This window comes from Procambarus clarkii, chromosome 57 (genome assembly GCF_040958095.1).
Source record: "Procambarus clarkii isolate CNS0578487 chromosome 57, FALCON_Pclarkii_2.0, whole genome shotgun sequence".
In the NCBI taxonomy this organism is placed as follows: Eukaryota; Metazoa; Arthropoda; class Malacostraca; order Decapoda; family Cambaridae; genus Procambarus; species Procambarus clarkii.
Genome location: NC_091206.1, coordinates 19202482 through 19226693, shown reverse-complemented (window position 1 = coordinate 19226693; position 24212 = coordinate 19202482).

Below are 24212 nucleotides of genomic sequence, written 5' to 3'. Positions count from 1 at the left end.
GCAATATATTTTTGTGTGATTCTTTATTATTCAAGCCCAAAAGTTTTCATAGCTGTGTTGTGAAGCTTTTATCAATCAGCATCTAATACTTCCCTAGCACACACACATTCGCACGTGTGAGCGTGCACGCACACACGCACACACACACACACACACACACACACACACACACACACACACACGCGTATACAGTTGATTGACAGTCGAGACAAGTTAAGAGTTGAGAGGCGGGACCAAAGAACCAAAGCTAAATCATAGCATTTTGACGTATACGTTACCTATAGGCAAAACCTGTCGTACTAGAAAATGGTAGCGGCATTCGAAATAAACATACTTTCCCAAAGTATGGGAAAGTAAAGTATGTACTTTCTCAAAGTACTTTCCCAAAGTATGGGACCAAAGAGCCAGAGCTCAACCCCCGCAAGCACAATTAGGTGAGTACACACACACACACACACACACACACACGCACACACACACACACACACACACACACACACACACACGCGTATACAGTTGATTGACAGTCGAGACAAGTTAAGAGTTGAGAGGCGGGACCAAAGAACCAAAGCTAAATCATAGCATTTTGACGTATACGTTACCTATAGGCAAAACCTGTCGTACTAGAAAATGGTAGCGGCATTCGAAATAAACATACTTTCCCGTTTTCAGTTCTTGGGTCCTCTGTTAGGTTAGGATAAAGTCACTTTAGCACGACAGTTTCTTGACGTGGAGAACGATTGTGAGAAAGAGCTGGAATATCACAATAACTTACTGGTCTATCTGGAAGTATAATTTAGTCATGAACATACTCCAGTATTTAGGAAAACTCTTCCTGCATGTACGCAGAGATGATGATATTTATATCGCTATTGTGCAATATTTGTATCGGATCCGCGCCCCCTATTTTTTTTTAAATAACAATAGGGGGTGAAGATGTAGACCAGAGTGATGCCCCCCCTCTTGTAAATATAAAGATTACTGCCATTTATTACCCTAAGCTTCTCTTCCTACACATTTCTTTAAAAAGAAATTCTACCCATGGGATTCTTAGCTTGAAATTTAGCTCATATTCTTATATATGTGAATGATATAACCGAATCATTAAATGAAAGTTGAGTTTTTCGCTTCATCTTCAGCGCTAGAGTCTTATATCACTATTATATATTCATAGGGAACATGTTGTGCTCACGAGGACGCTACACGGGAGAGAAGCTCTGCGTCTCGGTTATTAACATAACGAGAGAACGCGGCTTATGGCAGGAGAGTTGTCGTTCATTCAGTAACAATGAAAATAATCTGGCATGTCTCTGGCGGTCTTGGCTTTATACTAGTCACATGTGCAGTCATGGCTTTATACTAGTCTTATATGCAGTAATGGCTTTATATTCGCTTCACGTGCAATCGTAACTCCATACAAGAATAACGTTCTATTATATAAAAGGAAAATAGAATTGGAGTACGAGGTTCCAGCTGCCCTCGGCTGTCAAGACATCTATGTGTCACCTCAAAAAAAAAGCTAACATTTCTCAAGATGCAAGACGCCCAGGGGTACATTTCGCGCAGTTTCGCGCTCCCAAGACATACCCCAGATAACTTATGGTGTGTTATCTCTTCACCTTTTGCAATTCAGTCTCTTTCATGCATCATGCAATTCATGTACATTAAATTCCTTAGTCTGCTGTGATTATGTATCGAATACAAAGTTTAATTTCAGGTAGATCTGGCCATCATGCTCCGAGCGAATCATATCAACGCAGTGGATTTGGCATTAAATGATACAGATGATAGTTTTGCTTGGCGTGAGCCACTTGTATGCAAGAGAAGCATCTCTCGTTTGTCTCTGTTTGCCCCGAACGTTCCCTGTATCACTCCGGCCTGCAAAAATATCGCCGTGTTTACAGCACTTTCTGGTGTACATTTTTAGCTATTCATGAGCTGGAGTAGAGCCCAGTGCGTGAGCAGGTGACAAGTGGGGCAATAATTTTCGCCCTTTTGAAGACTTTCATCAAATTTTCATTTGTTATATCCTGGGATACGCTTCAGACCACTACCACTGGTTCGCTGGACAGAGGGAAAGCTTGTGTGATAATGATTTATGCAAACCCGGTTCAGCCTTGGGGATAAGTGTGCCTGAGGCTTTGAATACCCTTATTTGTTTATTTCTACAGTCATGTTTTTTTGTTTTGTTTTTTAGCTACCATCCAGTATGTAATAGGATGTCACAAGAAAAATATTTTCGTATTGTCACTTCAGTTGCATTTCATGGCAGATCATGCATGGTGTCATAGCATGTCTGTGTGTACGTCACAGCCGGACCAGTTCTGCTTACGTCTTTTCCACGTCCACTCATCTCCACGTCCAAACGTTATCTTCATCACGTCCGTACATCTCCATCACGCCCACATATTCACGTCACACACATCATGTCCTCGCCGCTCATCGGAATCTCTCCTGCAATTGGTCAGCAATCCACAGATCTCAATGTTCATAACATACTTCAGCTAATATATAAAAATATTGTAGTATTGCAAATTCTCACCATTTCCTTACATTTTTACAATAAGAACGTATATTGTAGATAAATATTTCCTTGAAACGCGCGCGCGCGTGCACACACATGCACGCTCACATTTTTCCAAAATGACACTGATATACCTTGCTGTCACTCGGCTGAAGTACCTCCAACATACAAAAATGGGTAGAATTTTCATAATGTTTCAGTCCCTTAATTAAGTGGCAACCTGCCAACGTTGAGAAACTATTTAATAACAATTATAAAAAAGTTGTAGCTCCCGAAAATACTTAAGAGGAAAGAAATCTTTACTCTATGCTGGACCTGACAATCAGACCACGTCATATTCAGACCATCTGCTGGGTGGCTGATGGCTGAATAAGCAGCCCCCATTAAGCTGGCTATCAGGAAAGGTCTAATACTTTAAAAGCATTTGTTAGAGCGTCTGCTTAAGATAGGCAGTCAAGTTATCATACCAATTTAGTTGTCTGATGAAAATATGAAATATTCATCTGAGCAGAGTAGGGGAAGGGGAGTGGGAAGGTTGTTTGGGTGGGGGGATGGGAGATGGGAGATGGGGTGATGGGGGGATGGGAGATGGGTGGGGAGGTAAGCAGGTATGTAGAAGGGAAGAGGGAGATCTCTGATGAATTGCTTGCTGCTCCAACATTTCTACGTTGAACTTCACTTTAAGCCAATATAGTTTCTTGTTTATCGAATATATATATGCATACAAATGCTTGAATGCACACACACACACACACACACACACACACACACACACACACACACACACACACACTCACACACATACACACACACACACACACACACACACACACACGATGTGGTGGAGGCTGACTCCATACACAGTTTCAAATGTAGGTATGATAGAGCCCAGTAGGCTCAGGAATCTGTACACCAGTTGATTGACAGTTGAGAGGCGGGACCAAAGAGCCAAAGCTCAACCCCCGCAAGCACAATTAGGTGAGTACACACACACACACACACACAGACGGAATTACTATTTGATAAGATGTCTAACATTAATATTGAAAAGCGTATAACTAAGAGGCTTTACAGTACATGAGTACCAACATAAACCAACCTAACACAACGAGGCCTACTCTCATTGGTGAACTGTTGGGTGAATGAGGTGTGAGGAGAGGATGAAGTCTTGGCTCTCTCAGAGTTACTCCATCCCTCTAAGCTTCTAATTTTGTCTTGTGTTCTTTCTCATTTTAATCTCTCACTGACACGTGACTACCTTCACTCATCCCTCCACGCTCATCTCTTGTTCTCTTTCTCCCTCAGCCCTCCACGCTCTAGTCGACCAGTTCTCCCACATTTGTTAAACATTTTTCTCAACCACTTCCAATTATTTTGAAATAAAGATAAAAGTTTGAAGACACGTGTCGCCACGGAAGTGAGCTGGAGGGAGCTCCATTAGTCGGTATTATACCCGAGGATTCCATTCTCCACGTGAACATAAAATATCTTAGGAAAAAGGGGACGTTCCCATTCTTCTCCAGGCTGTCCGGATCTGCGCAAAGTCGGTAGTAGTGTGTAATAACAGGAACGGAGGAGCTGGTCTCCGCGACAGGGGAAGAACTTTGGATTATTTTTGTGTGCTTGGGAGAGGAATGATAGCTTCATGTTGGATTCACACTGGACATATATTGTTGGCGTATATAGTGTGTGTGTGTGAATGTGTGTGTGTGTGTGTATGTGTGTGTGTGTATGTGTGTGTGTGTGTGTGTGTGTGTGTGTGTGTGTGTGTGTGTGTGTGTGTGTGTGTGTGTGTGTGTGTGTGTGTGTGTGTGTGTGTGTGTGTGTGTGTGTGTGTGTGTGTGTGTCTGTGTGTGTGTGTGTGTGTGTGTGTGTACATCCCTATTTGTACTCACCAACAGGATCGAGCAGTGGCTCTTGGATCCCGCCTTTCTAGCCTTCGGTGAGTGTGCGCAGTGTGTCCACTACTGCTATCATTTATTTATCTTCTCGACTGCAGTCATATTAAATCTGGTTTGTCAATGTCGAGGTCCTTCACTAGTCCAACAACAGACCTTCCCAAGAATGCAACCCACAACAGTTGCCTAACTCTGAGGCATCTGCTAGGTTTAAGAAAAGATGCTCAAACAAATCCAGCACGAAGTTCGAACCCTGGAGCCCTCCAGACTACACCACGACGCTTCCGGAATCTCAACTCCCACCAGAATTCTCTCCCTTAGCGAGTTAGACTCGGTATTCGATCCACTGTGAGGAATGAGCAGGGAATGTCCAACACAGAAGGCCCCATTATGAAGCCCAGAACCCAGACACAAGACACTGAGGCTCTAGTTGTCTTGAAGGGACGTCCTCCACCCTCCGGAATATCAAGCAGGGAAGTGAATCGTGCACCGCGTTCCTGCCTGGAGCTCCGTGCCTGGGGCTCCGTGCCTGGTGTTACTGCCTGATGCTCCGTGCCTGGTGCTCCGTGCCTGGTGCTACTGCCTGGGATTCTGAACAGAACGCTATGAATTTATTGTCTTAATAAGGCCGTTTATGTATACAGATATTACAATTACACTTTTATCCCAAATTAACTTTATTAAAGTCAACGAACAACTCCATGACAGAGCTTCGCCTCCCCAAAGCAACACCATTCCCAAGAAGCACCTCCATTCTAAAGCCACTTCATCCAAAAGCAATGCCAACACAAATTAACGCCAACACAAAGCCATTGCATCTGAGAGCAACTCCAGCCCGAAGTAACACTATCACAATGTAAGCCCATTACAACGTTCTATCACATTTTACTGGTGAAATAGCTGAAATATTTCGAGGCATCTGAGTATCTTTGGTCGTAACAGGGATTGACTAGGCCAGTCCACATGTTCCCAACGGTGTAACCAGCGGGAGCTGATGAGAGCGGTGCTTGGCTATATTTTGTTTCATTGTAATTATATATTTACTGATAACACTGGCGGCACAAAAATTCCCGCTTGGTAACAATAGGAGTTAGGTAATTAATTCCATTTCAGCCGGACGCCAGTGGGCCTAAATTTATGTATCTGAAATTCATTGAAGCATTCGTTTAAAATTCGGTGTTTGATTTTAAAATTATATAAAGCTGTATTTCGCAGCTCCGAGTTCCAAGCTTTATTCTAATGTGGGTTTGGGATAAAACTGTCGATCAATCGAACACTTTAACCATCATTCTAAAGTGTTTATCATCACCCATATAAAGAAAACTTTAAGATACTAATTGTAGGTGCTTAAATTTGTGAACACGTCAGATATGCCCAGGTATTTATTTTTGCAATTTTATCTTCAACATCAGGAGCAGTGATTATCTGGCCTATACCTGCATATGTATGTTTTAATGTGAATAATTTACAACAAAATTATAACTGAAACTTATTGAATACCATTTTGTGTTGAATACCAATTAAAGAAGTTTGATTTATTGGAATGATTGTTTGGGGGTCACTTTAACTGCATGTCTGGCTCGCCAGACTGTTGCTAGATCGAGTTCATTAAATGTGTTCATTTATGATAACAAAGACACATAATGGATAAATTCGTGCAAAGATAACAATCTTGCAATCCTCAAGCATCAACTCGAAATAAATGCAATAACTCCATCAAAAACAAATCCCAGGAGGAGGAGGAGGAGGAGCTCTCAATTTACTTATGCAAGCAAATGGAATAATTATAACTGTTAACGTATTTATAATTGCCAAGGATGCTTTATGCAGGTAATTACTAGGCGCTTCGCTGGTCTCTTCCGGCTGCCGTTCATGCCATTGTAAAGACCTGCAGCTAATTATCTTACGACACAGGTGCTTTTGTTGGGTTTGAGGACTGTTATTCCCTTCCCTACAGCCGCCAGCTGCTGCTGCTACTGCTGCTACTGCTACTGCTGCTGCTACTGCTGGAGTTTGCGGCATTGGATTCTACAGAGGAAGTGTTGGTTTGAAAGGAAATTCAGGAATCTAAAAATAAATGTGTGCTCGAGGGTTGAGCCTAGACCTTTTGAGCAAGACTTTCCCAATGTTTAGCAGCTTTTGCTCTGTTGTAAATCTATAATAACTGTATTTTGAAATATTTTTATTTTTTGTTTCCATCATTTTTTGTCCTGCTATAGTGCAAAAAATCATGCACTGGTGTCTGCAAAATTTCAATAGAAGTCCACTATGCCTGTAATGTCCTGTAAGCACAGTCGAACTAAGAAATGAAGTACCACATGGAAGTTGGCTATCACTTTCTCTTTCAACATTATAAAGCAAACCTGTTCCCTCCTTTACAAGGGAATTCATCACGTACGGATGATTTCATTCAAATAATTGGAAAACCTGGACGTTACTAGTCAACAAAACAAAGGCGGCAGTAGAAGTGTATGAATTTGAAAAAACAATTGAAAATATATATACCAAGAAACAAAAGTGTCGAAAAATATACATTTAAAACGAAATTCAGACCCCTATTAACGTAGACAACCACCTAATCAAACGTACGAAAATAGGCAGAATACTGTGACTGATGATCATTAGATTTGGAGTCAAAATTCGATTAAATAACAATGAAAAAAGAAGTCTTAGACAAACTGAGAAAATTTCATAACCAGGGCACGTTTCTCAGTACAAAGTTAGGTTTTGTTGTGTGTGCAATCACCGTCGACCTCCTCAATTCCTTAGTTCAAATATCAAGTCTAAAAAGTATTATGTATGCTGATATTTGAGCTCGAGAATATATCAATATCCATTTATTATTAAGGTTCCGAGAGAGCTTGTTCGATGACTCTGTATAGAGGAGTAACTCATGCAAGCTTTCCATTTTTCATTCTAAAGGTAATCTAGCGCACTTGTTTTGCAACGGCATTCAATTCCGTGCACGAGTGAGTCCGAAAGGACAAACTGGAGCTCACCGAATTGCAAAAGAACTATATGCCGTCCTCGAACGACAGAGTGTAATATGATGGAAGATTTTGTCTCTTGCTTCACAAAATACTTCAATTGCTCTGAGAGATGGTCGTTCGTGGATTTCCTGTCGAATTATACATCTCATTTTATTTACTGCTGGGAAATTCGGAACCTTTCATTTTTGTTGGAAAATCTTTTGCTAAGTTTATGAAATCGTTTCAAATAATAATGTACATTAGTGTGCGTGTGTGAGTGTGTGTGGGGTGAAGGGTGTGTGTGAGTGTGTGTGGGGTGAGGGTGTGTGTGTGTGTGTGTGAGGTGAGGGTGTGTGTGGTGAGGGTGTGTGGGGTGTGGGTGTGTGTGTGAGGTGAAGGTGTGTGTGTGGTGAAGGTGTGTGTGGTGAAGGTGTGTGTGGTGAAGGTGTGTGTGGTGAAGGTGTGTGTGGTGAAGGTGTGTGTGTGTGTGTGTGTGTGTGTGTGTGTGTGTGTGTGTGTGTGTGTGTGTGTGTGTGTGTGTGTGTGTGTGTGTAGGGAGGAGGGGAGTATGAATAAGGGTAAGGCGTAGGGGTGCGAGTTGGCATGTCACAATTAACATGATGACGGGAACAATAAAAAAACAGCTTTGCGATGATTTATTGGCCTCAATCCGCCCGTGTCAATCATGTTATGTGTCAAATTTATTAAAGAAAACGCATGTATTCTCTTGAATAAAATATTGTAAAATGTCGTCTACTGACAGACTTCCGATCACATGATTTAATACTTGATTTGTATCCTAAATTTACTAATGCAACAAATATGCAGTCAATGAAGTATAATTATATACTGAACTCATAAGCACGAATTATATTTTGTTGTCGAGTGCTCAATTACCCATGGAAATATATGAAGGCTAATATATAATTAACTCCGCCGATTGTGCAGAGAAAATTTATGTACAGTATTCTGGATGCCATTTTAAATGGACGATCAAGTCTGTAATAGAACAATGAACATAAATACCATACAACACTTCACAACACAGCAATAAACTTCACAACACTGTACTAAACTACACAACACTGCCCTAAACTACACAACACTGCCCTAAACTACACAACACTGCACTAAACTACACAACACTGCACTAAACTACACAACCCTGCACTAAACTACACAACATGTACTAAACTACACAACACTGCCCTAAACTACACAACCCTGCACTAAACTACACAACACTGCCCTAAACTACACAACCCTGCACTAAACTACACAACACTGCCCTAAACTACACAACACTGCACTAAACTACACAACACTGCCCTAAACTACACAACCCTGCACTAAACTACACAACACTGCACTAAACTACACAACACTGCACCAAACTACACAACACTGCACTAAACTACACAACACTGCACTAAACAACACAACACTGCCCTAAACAACACAACCCTGCACTAAACTACACAACACTGCACTAAACTACACAACCCTGCACTAAACTACACAACACTGCACTAAACAACACAACACTGCCCTAAACTACACAACACTGCACTAAACTACACAACCCTGCACTAAACTACACAACACTGCACTAAACTACACAACACTGCCCTAAACTACACAACCCTGCATTAAACTACACAACACTGCACTAAACTACACAACACTGTACTAAACTACACAACACTGCACTAAACAACACAACACTGCCCTAAACTACACAACACTGCACTAAACTACACAACACTGCACTAAACTACACAACACTGTACTAAACTACACAACACTGCACTAAACTACACAACACTGCACTAAACTACACAACACTGCACTAAACTACACAACACTGCACTAAACTACACAACATTGCACTACCCTACACAACCCACTCTATACGCTCGGCTTCACTCATTCCTCTTGCCTTACTGCTGAAGCCTGTCTGTTTATATTTCAAGCATTTCAGAGTTCCTCTGCTGATATTCCAGGGTAAGGTTTATAGAATATTTTTTCTTCTTTTGGCCAGTGGCTTGGTGGCCTTTTGGGATGCTTAACGAGCTTTCATTTCATTCTTATGGTGTTGACGAGATGATATTTGATCTACGAGATGATAGTAGTTAGTAACAGTTGATTGATTGACAGTTGAGAGGCGGGCCGAAAGAGCAGAGCTGAACCCCTGCAACCACAACTAGGTGAATACTTAACTGATGAGATAGTGTTAAGTATGGTTTCTTAAGCTTCACTTCAAACTACGTCAGTGACCCTCACCTGTACTACGTCATCGCCCATCACCTCAACTACGTCACCATCACACAAACTACGCCTGCGCCCCCCCCCCTTTTTTCGCTGAATTCATATGACCTTGTTGTTCTGAGATGGTGAGAACACTGCTGACGTCATTGGCTTAGCAACAAAAGCTGCAGCATCACTCTTATAACCCCCCTCCCCCCCCTCTCTCCAATACCCCCCTCCCCTCACTCTCTCCAATACCCCCTCCCCCGCCCCCCCCCCGCAACCCCATGACCACTGCCCTTTCACTAACCTCCACCCTCACTCGTACACACCCTAAACACACACTTTTCACCTTCTTTCACAAACACTCTTCCCCCCTCCCCCCCGCTCCCTTTCTCTTTACATCAGCCACGCTATATTCACTCGCTCACACTCCTACATACTCTCCATATAAACGTCACTCTTACCACTACTCCAGCAACACATCACTACACACAACACACTCACCACACGCTAACCAACACACCCTCACATCTTCCTACACTCTGCCCTCTGTATATTTTACCATCGCCTATACACACCCCAGGCCTATATAGCCCCTACACACCAATAACTCACTACACTATGGTGTACTTTCAGATATCCTCGAAAGTGTGCTGGCTGTAGAACATGAACAAATTGTAAACTTTCATCCACCTTTCATCCATTGTAAACTGCATGGGTGTCGGGTGCCTGTTTAATACACGATATATATAAGTGGTTCATCACACACATAAACTGCTCAGCCAGGATTGTTGTCGTCCAGTTCCTAAAGCGTTTGTGGTAAAGAATATAAATATATGCACTAAACTATAGCTTATCAAGATTATAACATGCTTAGCTAAATGCAATTTGGGGTTCAGGTCCTGAGCCTGTTATATGCTTCTGTAATCTATTCCACTACCACCTACAGGATGGGTATGGAGTCCACTACCTCCCACAGGATGGGTATAGAGTCCATTACATCCCACAGGATGGGTATGGAATCCCCTACCTCTCACAGGATGGGTATGGCGTCCACTACCTCCCACAGGATGGGTATGGGGTCTACTACCGCCCATAGGTTGGGTATGAAGTACGTATTAAATAAAAAAAAATAAAAAAAATAAATCTCTACACTTACTGAGGCGTCCCAATAAAACCGCTACACTACTTTCGAGACAAAGCTTATAAAAAAAAATGGATTTACATCAGTATAACCTATAGCTTCCTACCCTATAACTAATCAGTGCCTACACATAAGGTGCGCCCTTAAAACCAGCCTACATACTACCAACAGTTAACTGTGAAAATGTGGATGGAAGAGCTAGACACTGAATTTGTATACCGGTATAATGCAGATGCAACCGGCAACTGCAATGATTGTTAACGGGAACCAAGTTATTTAGGGAGGTAAGACCAGGTAATTATCTGGAGGAAGTGCTAAACCGGAATGATTGTATAGCACTTAATAGGTTGGTGACGTGAAGCTGGAATATTAGGAAGAATTGAAAGAACGGTGCCATGACAGGCTATTCATGCCGTGCCACCTCTTGGGTGGCTTAATCTTCATCAGTCATCAATCGAACGGTGCCAAACTAGTGGCACAATTGGGAATCGAGCGCCGACACTGCAAGAAGCGAGGTATATCGCTTAATATAACTCGATTATTTGTGATATTTAGGGAGATATCTCCCTCAATATCACGAATAACACTAAAAGAACAAGTGATATTATGTGTAAATTAATGAAATATACAAAGAATAATTTAGTTACCCATTGGCTTTAATACTATTGGAGGATTCTGTTTTATGCTGTTATGGGCAAAGTATGCCGATTAAAAAAATTGTGTTAATTTTCCCGAATTAAATGCAGAATGGTTTTTAATGCTATAAAAATATATATTTAATAGTTAGCCAGTAGTTTCCGGCGACCATTGCCAAAATCAGTCGTGGTGGTCGATATGTAACCGTGGCTCGCTTTTTTGTTTAATTTTTGAGAACTTTGACAAGACAATATTGGGCACGTACCCTACAAGAATCAGGGTAAAAAGTTGGGTGTGGCTAGCTCCAACCCTCTGGCCTCCATCTGTGGAAAATCAAATACGCATACTCACAGATATTTCCATTTGCAGTCAAGGATATTTATAAACTGCGTTTATAAATTGCGTTTATAAACCTGCTCAATTAATCCATCCATTTCATTCACCTTCACAAACCTGCATATTTTCCTAACCTCTAACCACACCTACTCATCCACCGAACACCACCAACGTGCCGTCTCTCCGGACGACGCCAATCACCCCTCCTCATGCATACATCCCAATCAAAAGTCATTCCTCTCTTCATACACTTACAGACATCCTCTCCTATAAAACCCGTTCCTCCAATATTATCTCTTCAATATTATCCCCCTAACTCTTCACCCTCCGCTTCTCACGCTTCGCCCTTCAAACTTGTTTCATTATTTTTTCCTCTCGCCCTAACTATGACGTCAATACATACCAAGTAAGAGAAGCGCCTGAGTCAAGAGAAGCAACACAAGGTTACATATCCATCGGTAGTTTTGCAAAACTCACAAACTTCTGAAAATATTTGGATGAATTTGTTGAAGAAAAAAAAATGCGAGCGAGAGTCAATATCTTTCAAGTGATGCGCTTTGTGCTAGCAAACACTTCCAGACACACTTACCCGCTCCTCCCTATATCTTGGCAACACTTCCAATACTCCCTTGGCGACTCCATCAAGTATGTAATGTTAGCGAAAGTCCTTAACAGGCGAGCGAGCACATGAAGGTCGGAGGCCAAGGGATTTCTGAAAGGTCAGGGCCGTGAACCGAGAGTGGATGTCTGGTAAAGGAAAGAAGAGGCGCTGGAGAAAGGTCAGGGTCATAAATGGTCCCACAGAGGTAAAGAAATGTTAGCAGTGAAAAATATAAAGTGGAAGTAATGATTACAAAACTGTCCTGTCTGTTCTTGGGTGTCAGAGCACTGACGACTTTCTCTTAAAACATGTACAAAACAAGAGCTCCAAATGCACTCATAAGCCTCTTCAGCAGCACCGCTTCGAAGAATATATTCCCTTTCACTCAGAAATGACCTAATTTTGCTTACGTCGGAAGGCTCGCGAATCGTTTCGTTTGAGCAAGGTGCGATGCTCAGTGGCAAGGTATTGTATCTGACAGATCATCTTTATGAGCTTCTTTATCAAAACAAATATTAGTTCATCTTAACTAAGATACAGCAACGCAAGGCAGCATCAGCATCTGAGGAAATCTTGTAAGAAAAGGTAAGTAAATTATAAAGAGAGAGAACTAGACAATTATGACTCTTGGAAGGATGTCGAGGACAAGGAGCCGGGCTCGTTTGAAGAGCTCGTTTGACTTACTCTTAAAAGATAATTTAATTTGGAAACAGTACAATACATCTTAAATTACACTGACTTAAAGTTGCTTCTATGGCTGTTAAACCTAAGTTATCTAGCTGGGACCTGAATGGATAACTAAACTAGAATGCAATAGTAAGCTTAATGTGGGTCTTACAACTAACATGAACATTCTAAAATGTTGTTAATATATAAATCTGATAAGGAATAATATAAATATAATATTAGATTAACGATTTTTAATTATTTTGTCACATCTTTCCTTATCACAAAACTAGCATAAATAAGCTTATAATACTTATAAGATGCAATGTGAAAACTAGGATGATAATGTGAGAAACTAGGATTCATTGGTGCTAAAATATGTTAGCACCAATAAAGAAAGGCTTGCATGACCAGTATTAATATTCCACAAAGTCAACAGATGTAATATAGGTGGCCTTCTATGGCTTAACCATCAGTGTCTAACTGCAGCCTGAAATTGCTCAAAAATATACCAACACAATAAAACAAGTTCCTTATTGACAATTTGTAGAACTTTACAAGACAGTTGTAAACGTAAGCTAATGATCACTATGCTGCAATGCTTTGTTGTACATAATGCAGGAGATTACTCAATATCTCTTGATGGGTCTGTAGCCACCAGAGCTGTAGACTAAGCTGAACTTCCTTTGCTTCAATTTGCATTCAAGATGGAAGTTACTGAGCTAGACCCCCTTTTCCACAGTGCTTCGTTCATTTGTCATTTTGCATTTGACGACGTCAATAACAAAAACTGAAAAAACTAGCTAAATGAATGTTAGCCAGGACTTCAAAACCGATTGTAAATCCCACCAATGTTTCTAATGACACTAGCAGGAACAGTCTACCAATAAGTAGTTTTCCTTTCTCTTCCTCTCTCTCAGAAAATTCCATCCAATATGCCTCGTTTCCCAACGCGACATAGCTCTCAGAAATATCATCTGCATATCCCTCCAGGCACTCTTCTCTAAGGCTGTGTCTTTGAGGCCACAGCCAGCATAGACTTATTTTTAATATCCTCCACACTACATTGCTGAAGCTGGATTCCCTCCCTCTTCTAGCCTTTCAAACTATATGTGAAGACTCTGCAAATTACAAATAATTATATTGATCAAAATAAGGGCACAGAAAGAGATCGTCATTACAGTTGCACTGGGCTTGAAGATGCGATACACCGGGCACAAGGATGAGTTTGCTTTTAAGTCTCTCTGGCTTTGAAGCTTAGCTTGAGGATGATGCAACTGGCTTTCAATAGGAAGTTGCGGATGTATGACGGGGGTTGCCATGTCTAAACGTTTCGCTGTTCCATTACAAAATACACAACGAGGCGGAGTCTGGACACAGCAGATACTTTCAAGATCTTCATAACTAAACCGCAATCATCTGGTCACTAATAATGTGATTATTAATGTTTCGTGTACCGACCTAAGAATTTTAATTATTTAGATAGCACTACTCAATGTCTCATAATTTTTCGTATTTTTTATATACTCTAAGTACTTAATTGTTATTGTGTTGTATGTCAAGTTATTTTTTTTAACTAAGCTTGGAGCGCTGTAGTTGAGATTTTAGTAAGAGAGCAGCAAATAAGAGCCAGCAAGTTGAAGTATTAACTCAAATTTAGAGAATATTGCTATTTTTTCCTCCTCTTCGTTTTCATTTATGTTTATGGAGCAAATGTAACTTACTTGTACGAGTCAGTATTCGTTAATTTTAAAGATAGGTCTCCGAAATTGGTATACAAGGCAAAGTTATGAACTTTTTAGTTGTCTGTCCCTCGTTCTCGATCTCGCTCGCTCTCGACCTCGCTTGATGTCGCTTGCACAAAATTTTATGGAAATAAGTAAGATATGTGCAATTTATTCAAAATAAATTGACTGATGAATATATAATTCAATATATAGAGTGCCATGTGATCTAGAGTTACCAATAGTGACTTTAAAACGCTGGAAATGTCTCCTCTGGCATAAGGTAAAGAAGCTGGACTTGATCTTATATCAAGTTTGAGAGTGCTCGTCTCCTCAAGGATTTCCTCACCGAGAGCATCAAGAGGGACGCAACACGACACCAACCATCTCCACATTACTTCCATTACTTACTGTAATTCAATCCCCCAAGGCCTCTGTACCGACAGCGTTGAAAGGCTTGGAGGATACACACAACATTCACTCAGGAGGTAATGAGGACTAGCTGCAGGTGTTTCATGTAAGGGAAGATGCACCTTAGCTCCTGCTTCCACTTCGCAATCCGTACCGATATTATCCTTCAGTCCTGCAGCGATGGTGCTAATTTCTAGTCTTTCACTTCCCATATCAAACATGAAGCTCATTTGCTCCGGGTATTCAAGGCATTAACGCTGTATAATATGCTTGGCACATCTCCTTTGCCTAAATGTCCATCCTTGAATTTCATCTGCAAGTCAAAACATGGTAAGATGCAGCATCCCTGGCTGGCTGTCTTCACTCTGCCTCCAGAAACCTCTTTGACGTGACTCAGGTTTACTTTGCCAACAAATGGCACGGTTGTATATGTGTGTGTGTGTGTGTGTGTGAGTGTGTGTGTGTGTGTGTGTGTGTGTGTGTGTGTGTGTGTGTGTGTGTGTGTGTGTGTGTGTGTGTGTGTGTGTGTGTGTGTGTGTGTGTGTGTGTGTGTGTGTGTGTGTGTGTGTGTGTGTGTGTAGTCGTGTGTAGTGTGTGTATTCACCTAGTTGTACTCACCTAGTTGTGCTTACAAAAGTTGATCTCTGGCTCTTTGGGGCTGCGTCTCAACTGTCAATCAACTTTTTCACCCTCCCTTCTCTAGGAAGCAGCCCGTAGCAGCTGTCTAACTCCAAGATACCTATTTACTGCTAGGTGAACAGAGCATTAGGGGTGAAAAATACTCTGCCCATCTGTTTCCGCCTCCGCCGGGGATAGAAATCAGACCCTTAGGACTTCGAATCCCGAGCCCTGTCCACTCAGCCGTCAAGCCTCCCTGCGTGTGCGTGTGCGTGTGTGCGAGTGCGTGTGTGTACGTGAATGACGACGTGTGAGGTGCACGCGAGCTTCTCCTACCCTGTAAAGCTCCCATCTTATTCTTCCTAGCTAACTGTATCTGGCTGATAAAATAAAGTTTAGACGTTTTCCTTATTATATATATATATATATATATATATATATATATATATATATATATATATATATATATATATATATATATATATATATATATTTATATATATATATATATATATATATATATATATATATATATATATATATGCGAACAAGCCTGAATGGTCCCCAGGACTATATGCGAATGAAAACTCACACCCCAGAAGTGACTCGAACCCATACTCCCAGAAGCAACGCAACTGGTAACTACAGGGCGCCTTAATCCGCTTGACCATCACGACCGTCACGGCACCTCGGCTATCACTTCCTTTTGACGGCCGTGATGGTCAAGCGGATTAAGGCGCTTATATATATATATATATATATATATATATATATATATATATATATATATATATATATATATATATATATATATATATATATATATATATATATATATATATATATATATATATATATATATATATATATTATATGCATACCAACACTCTGGTATACATATAAACCTACGCATACGCGTATAAATACGTAGATACATATACGGTGATATACATGCACACACTCAGGCGGACAGGTGACTTCCATCAGTAAATGACAGATCCCATGCCAACCCTGACGTTAAATTAATTATCATATTAAACCCCATCAACCCGAAGCGTCGCCTGAACCTGACAGCAGGCACACACACACACGTGGTCTTGCCGAGTTATGTGTGTGTAATTTTCCCTTAAGGGTCGTATGCGTCGATACCAAAACACTGCCACATAGGAGAAATAATGCAACCAGGAATCGATACATAAATCGCATCAGGTAATGGTGTTCAAATGTTAAGATACTTGAAGAGGAGGAGAGGGAGAGATTTGCAACGGGGAATCAGTTCCAGAGTTGTGTGACATGGGGGCCCAGGAAGAGTGAGAGAGCTAAACCTAGCGTTGCTTAAGAACAGAGAGGGAGTAGGTTTGATAAACAGGTAATCCATCTTGTTTGTTTGTCGGACTAAGAGTGGAGGACAGAGGCCTCGGGACAGATTCATCTAACTTTTCTAGGTGACACATGGATCGTATGTGAGCTCTATTTAGGGATATCGGCCCCAACAGCTATCGTTTGAGATTTTTATGAACTATGAAATCTGAGATTTTGTCTAGGGTAGCTGCACTAATGCAGATGTACCTCATATATTAATAAAAAAAATTCTAAGGATACCCAGTTATTAGACCTTTCAGACCAGTTGGCACGAGGTACCTGGAGCTTTGCCATTACTTTATTCACTCTCGTATTCTTGAAGATATCCTCCCAGTGTACCCAAAATTTGCCAGTGCAGGCTACTAAACATATGACCCTGTATGACTAACCATCCTGCGAGATGGGGACTTTTATTACCACAGCTACCTTAGAGAGGGAAAGAGAAAGGGAAGGAAAGGGAATTAAAAAGTATGAGAGGGTGAAAAATAGAGAGGAGGAGGGTGTGGACAGGAAAGGGGGGATAGCTACACAATAAGTGGGATAGATTCATGCTGGAGAAGCAGATGAACCGTGGAAATGTTGGAAAGTATTTTTTAATGTAAGAACAGTAGGAAAATGCATTGAACTAAATGAATAGGTTGAATACCAACTCTTTCATAACTTTAAAAGTAAATGTGATAGAAACATAGATCAAGAACAATTAGACAATCGGCGGCAGGAAAGGTGGAGTCACTGAGCTGGAACTCGATACCGAAGGCACAACTAATTGGCTAGCACGCATTTCAAAATCTGAAGAATTATCTGTAATAATCAACTAACGTTTTAAAGCGTAAAAACCAAACTAATTTTTCCTTCATGGAAATTGCAAATACAAATATTATTTTCCAATCTATCAATAAGCCTATACTTGCATAAGCAAGTATAGGCTTATAAGCTGGACACGAGTTCTCTCACATTGACAGTGGCTTGACGAAAAATGCAGACTGACCCCTCACTCATCTGGTGCCTTCGGGAGGTAGAGATGTTTGAGATATATATCTCGAACTATCTACTTCTTTTGTAAGGTCTGATGGCGTAGTGGGTTAAAGCATACTATTTATGCCAGCTACTGGAAGGTAGTTGTGCTTTCTGGGTTCGAGTCCCACTGGTGGGTGTTGTCCAAAGATTGTTTATCTTCACTTGTGGTTTATGCAAGTATAGGCTTATAAGCTGGACACGAGTTCTCTCACATTGACAGTGGCTTGACGAAAAATGCAGACTGACCCCTCACTCATCTGGTGCCTTCGGGAGGTAGAGATGTTTGAGATATATATCTCGAACTATCTACTTCTTTTGTAAGGTCTGATGGCGTAGTGGGTTAAAGCATACTAGTTATGCCAGCTACTGGAAGGTAGTTGTGCTTTCTGGGTTCGAGTCCCACTGGTGGGTGTTGTCCAAAGATTGTTTATCTTCACTTGTGGTTTATGCAAGTATAGGCTTATATATATATATATATATATATATATATATATATATATATATATATATATATATATATATATATATATATATATATATATATATATATAGACACAATTGGGAGAGGGGGAGGAGAATGAAAGAGTTGAAAAAGGAAGAGAAAAAGAGAGGAGAGCAGAGAGAAAAGGAAAAATGAGAGGGAGTAGCAAAGGAGAGAGAGAGGGGGGGACTGCTCGTAAATGTAAGACAAACAAAAAATGGTGAATACGTTACCGGGGTTTTTCTAGTTATGGGTCGGTGAGTGCGTAAGCGGACAGGTTTGTTGACAGAGCAGCAGGTGTGTGTATATCGCGGAGCGTATACTTGTATGCGTAGACTCCCGAGCCCCCACCAAGGGTATGTTTACATCAGCTACACAAGTTTATAAAAAAATAACGTTCATAAAAATAAAATATGCCACGCACGCGAAATCGCAACTGCACTCTGAAACACGTGTTTATTCACTGAGTGGGGCTTGCAGAGTTGGGCTTGAAGTGTCGAGCCTCAGCGCAGAGATACCAGGGGGCCAGATTCACGAAGCAGTTACGCAAGTACTTACGAACGTGTACCTCTTTCCTCAATCTTTGACGGTTTTGTTTACATTTATTAAATTGTTTACGAGCATGAAAACCTCCCAATTAATTGTTGTTATTGTTATAAACAGCCTCCTGTTGCTTTCGAGCTCATTAACTGTTTAATAATTGTAAACAAAGCAGCCAAAGATTAAGAAAAGATGTACATTTTCGTAAGTGCTTGCGTAACTGCTTCGTGAATGTGGCCCCTGGCCTTTAACACAAGAGCCCCACTTATACAACGACCTCATACTCGGCTTTTTTTTTTAAAGTTGCTTTTAAAACTGAATTGAAATGGCTTGAACAGAATTTTATTCCAATTCCTTCCAACTTTTTTTACTGCCCTCATACTAAGAAATTGCTTCCGATCATCCCTGTAGCATCTCGTATTCTCTTCTAAACTTAGGGATTCTCGTTCTGCTATTGCTCCTACTGAACGTCTCATCCACATTTTTCAATTTATTCCACTAAAGATCTTGTATGTCACAATCATATCTACGGTATTTTTTTACTTGGCATCTATTTCCTTCATGCTTTCCTTGTATTTAAGCCATTTCATTTATGGGATCCGAGGTGGAGACATCTCTCTGAAATGTATCCCGTAATGTGATAATGAAACACTTGTTTACTGAGAATTACACTACTGTATATGTAATGTAGTATTGCCTTGTAAAATTTATGTATATATGATTTATATTGTATTTTATTAAAAAAAGATAAAAAAGTAACTCTTTCTTTATAATACATAGTCATCAATTAAGTGTTGGGTAGTTTAAAACGAATGTCAAGGTTCCTTCTCTTGGCTACTGTCCACTGCTCATTCACCAGCTTCTTATACACAGGATAGTCCTGTTAATGTGTCCGCTTCTTCCACCCCGCAACACACACAAAAACACATGCACGCATACAGTTCGACCACAGCCTGGGAGAGATGTGCTCCAGGTTATTCCTAACCAGGGAGGGGTGTGTCCTAGTCGCTCTTAGCCTGGGAGAGGTGTGTCCGAAGTCGGTTACAGCCTGGGAGAGGTGTGTCCGAAGTCGCTCACAGCCTGGGAGAGGTGTGTCCGAAGTCGCTCACAGCCTGGGAGAGATGTGTCCGAAGTCGCTCACAGCCTGGGAGAGATGTGTCCTAGTTTCTCACAGCCTGGGAGAGGTGTGTCCGAAGTCGGTCACAGCCTGGGAGATATGTGTTCTAGTCGCTCACAGCCTGGGAGAGGTATGTCAGAAGTCGCTCACAACCTGGGAGAGGTGTGTCCGAAGTCGCTCACAGCCTGGGAGAGGTGTGTCCGAAGTCACTTAAAGCCTGGGAGAGATGTGTCCTAGTCGCTCACAACCTTGGAGAGGTGGCTTAGGTACCACCTTTATGGTATTTACCTGCAAATACAAAAATATTTTCGAACAGTAAATCAATAGCTGTTCCAATAAACAATCTAATTGTGCCATTTATTAGGCTTATTTAGACCTAATGAGGCGTCTGAGGAAGAAGCATCAGACTTCACTGAAGTAAAATAATTCCTTTCTCTCAGTCCTCTAATATAATAGTTATACTCTATAGAATACATTCTCTAACTTTTATTCCCCTCCCTCTAAACCCTAGGTCCCTATATCCCCCTCTTTTTCTCCTTCTCCTGCCGTCTCCTACTCTTCCCTCTCTGTGCCTCCACCTTTATATCTCTTCTTTGTCTCTCCTTTACTTTGTCTTTCCTCTCCTACCCTTCCTCCCTCCCTTGGCCCTCCCGTAGCTTGTCTAAGTTAGGAAAACTCATTATTTGTTCTCTTCCAGTAGCCAACACTACTTATTCAAGAAGGGGAAGAGGGGAGAATATCTTCTTTATACCTGCCTGTGATAGAGGTAACTTTATCTCGGTAATTACCTGGAGTAGAGGAGTTTCTTTTGGGAACATTTTGTAAGTTTTGATTGACAGGAGGGATAGAGGCTCTCTACATCCTCTCTCAGCTGGGAGGGGGAATTGAGAGAGATAATGTGGCTGAAACCACTATAATAATAAAGCTCCAGTAAAGCGCATAAATAAATAACGTTTCATGGGAGCCAAAAAGGACCGACCTCAGATTAGGCAAAATTGTAATTAATTTTGTCAATAAAGATGTTAATAATAATAATGTAAAGCTTCATACGATAGCTCAATAGAGCAAAGGATTATTACTTTATACCTAGCAAACCAACACGAGGTTCGTTTGCTATGTACATTAACCGGCCCAGATTTGGACTCGTGTATTAACTCTGACATTTGTTGGGTCTTGTGTACTTCGTGAGTGTATGAGTACAAATCAAAGAACCTAGAAGGAGGTTAACGTGTAAAGAAAACATCAATCGCATATTATTAACTTAATCTGAGTGAGGGAGGGGGAGGGGATCTACTGCTAAGCAAACCCCAGTTAATAACAGCATTAATATTAAAACACCCTTTGTTATTTAGTCCCCCCACGAAGATGTTCTTCCACGTACTCCCATATACTATCTTTAAATTTGCCGGGGTCACGTATTAAACACACCACCATTTCGTACTAAAGACTTTGCCAACCATTTATTTTTTATTTTTAAAATAACCAAACGCAATCCAACCAAACCAAGCGAACCAAACAACCATACTGACTGACTTTCGCCCTCCTGGGCTAAGGAATGCTGAACTCTGTAATTACTATATGAGTACTGGAACACTTGATGATATATTGGACTTGTACCCGAGATTAACCATGTAATGTATCAATTATACAATGTATATATATGATGTAACTATATAACCTGAGCTTGTAAAAGCACCTTCATCACCTTCAGTGATTAAGTGCTTAATTGCACACTAGTTTCTTTATCAGCTATCTCACCCTGTCTGAGTAAATGAGACAAATGTATGTGAATGCATGTGTGTGTGTATATATGTATGTATATGTGTGTGTGTATGTATATGCATGGGTATAAAGTATATATGGAAGCTGATCAGAATTACATTTCACCTTTGTAAATGTAAATTAATGACACTATGTAAAAGACACATCGAACACTATATGTAGGGCATACGTAAATCTGTGTATCTATGTATTTACGTATGTAGGTTAGGTTAGCATTTTAAAAGCACCGAATCACCTTCTGTGGTTGAGTGTTCAATAAACCCTTGAACTATATGTTTAACACTTCTCTAACCCTGTCCATGGAGGATAGAAGAAAATGTATATATGCTGGTTAGCATTGTAAATGTGTGACCACGTCTGTGGTAGAAAATAATAATAAAAAAAAAAAAATAAAACTTTTTCGTTCTCATCCTAGCCTAGTAATAACCTAGCTTATTTAACTGATCTCAACCTAACCTCTACCAACCAAACCCCTGCTAACCATTTATAATCGTAAGCCCTACCCTAGTCAAACCTAGCCTAACCTAATCCATTCTAAAACAACCTAACCTAGCATATCTAACAAGTTACAACAATTGAAAAAAACGTGCATTGAGTTGTTGACCAGACCACACACTAGAAATTGAAGGGACGACGACGTACTTAAGCCACGTTATTGTGACTCATCGCCTGCACGTGCATTAAGTGATGCATCAGTGTACGACTTGTTCTACCGCGTGTTGTGTTGGGTAGGATCATCACCCACATTCTTGTTAATATCATATATAGTTAAATGTGCATTTATGCAGCTGCCACCAAGACAATAAGAACAGTTACATAATTGGCGTCAAGCGCTATAGCTTGACGCAGACCAGACATTACAAATCTAATAAAAAAAAAATCCCCATGATGCAGGATGTTTAATCATACAGGGGGCATGTAATCAGTAGCCTGTGTTGGCTAACTTTGGAGGCATTATGAGGATGTTGTCGAGAAGGTGGGAGTGGATAATTGCAAAGCTTCATACCGGCAGGTCTCACGGGTCTAATGACTGGACATTCAATAATGTAGCAGGACACAGGGCGGCTAGGGGCTAGTGTATTGCCTAACACCATGTGTGTGTGTGTGTGTGTGTGTGTGTGTGTGTGTGTGTGTGTGTGTGTGTGTGTGTGTGTGTGTGTGTGTGTGTGTGTGTGTGTGTGTGTGTGTGTGTGTGTGTGTGTGTGTGTGTGTGTGTGTGTGTGTGTGTGTGTGTGTGTGTGTGTGTGTCGGTGGATCAAGCTCGAAGTTGCATCAATTAGAGGTAGCCACAGACTAGAGGGAGTCACTCTAGCTTCATGAGTTCGACAATTTTACGGTTTGTTAGAGTGACAGGCCAGTGCTAAATAAAGTGTCAAGATTGTTCTCTAAGAGCTTTACTCATCGCATTGTACAATCCTGACCCAACAGTAGTCGTTATCTTGAGGTTATCTTGAGATGACTTCGGGGCTTTAGTGTCCCCTCGGCCCGGTCCTCGACCAGGCCTCCACCCCCAGGAAGCAGCCCGTGACAGCTGACTAACACCCAGGTACCTATTTTACTGCTAGGTAACAGGGGCAAAGAAACTCTGCCCAATGTTTCTCGCCAGCGCCCGTGATCGAACCCGGGACCACAGGATCACAAGTCCAGCGTTCTGTCCGCGTGTACAACACCTTGTATAACCCTGACCCCCCACAACAGTCAAATACAACACCTTGTATAGCCCTGACTCCCCCACAACAGTCATATACAACACCTTGTATAACCCTGCCCCCCCCCCCCCCCGTTCTAACAATAGTCGCATACAACACCTCGCATTATCACGAACATTACCAAATTCGAGGCTAAACTTGGATACAATCTCTCTCTGCTAATGAGTGTCACTCTCACTGACTGCACTAATGATCTGGAGCCAATGCCATACGTAATACAACGACGCTGCGACGACACTGCCTTAGTGGGAGGCGACAGGGGACCCACTTTTTCATCCTGTTCATGTACTGCTGTATTCCTTATGATAATTATAATTTACCTCGAAAATTGGTGGTGTCCCTGAAAACAAAAATATCACAGCAAGAATGAATATTTTGCACTGGGGACGAGATCTCAGTGGAGACAAATATATAAAATATATCACTT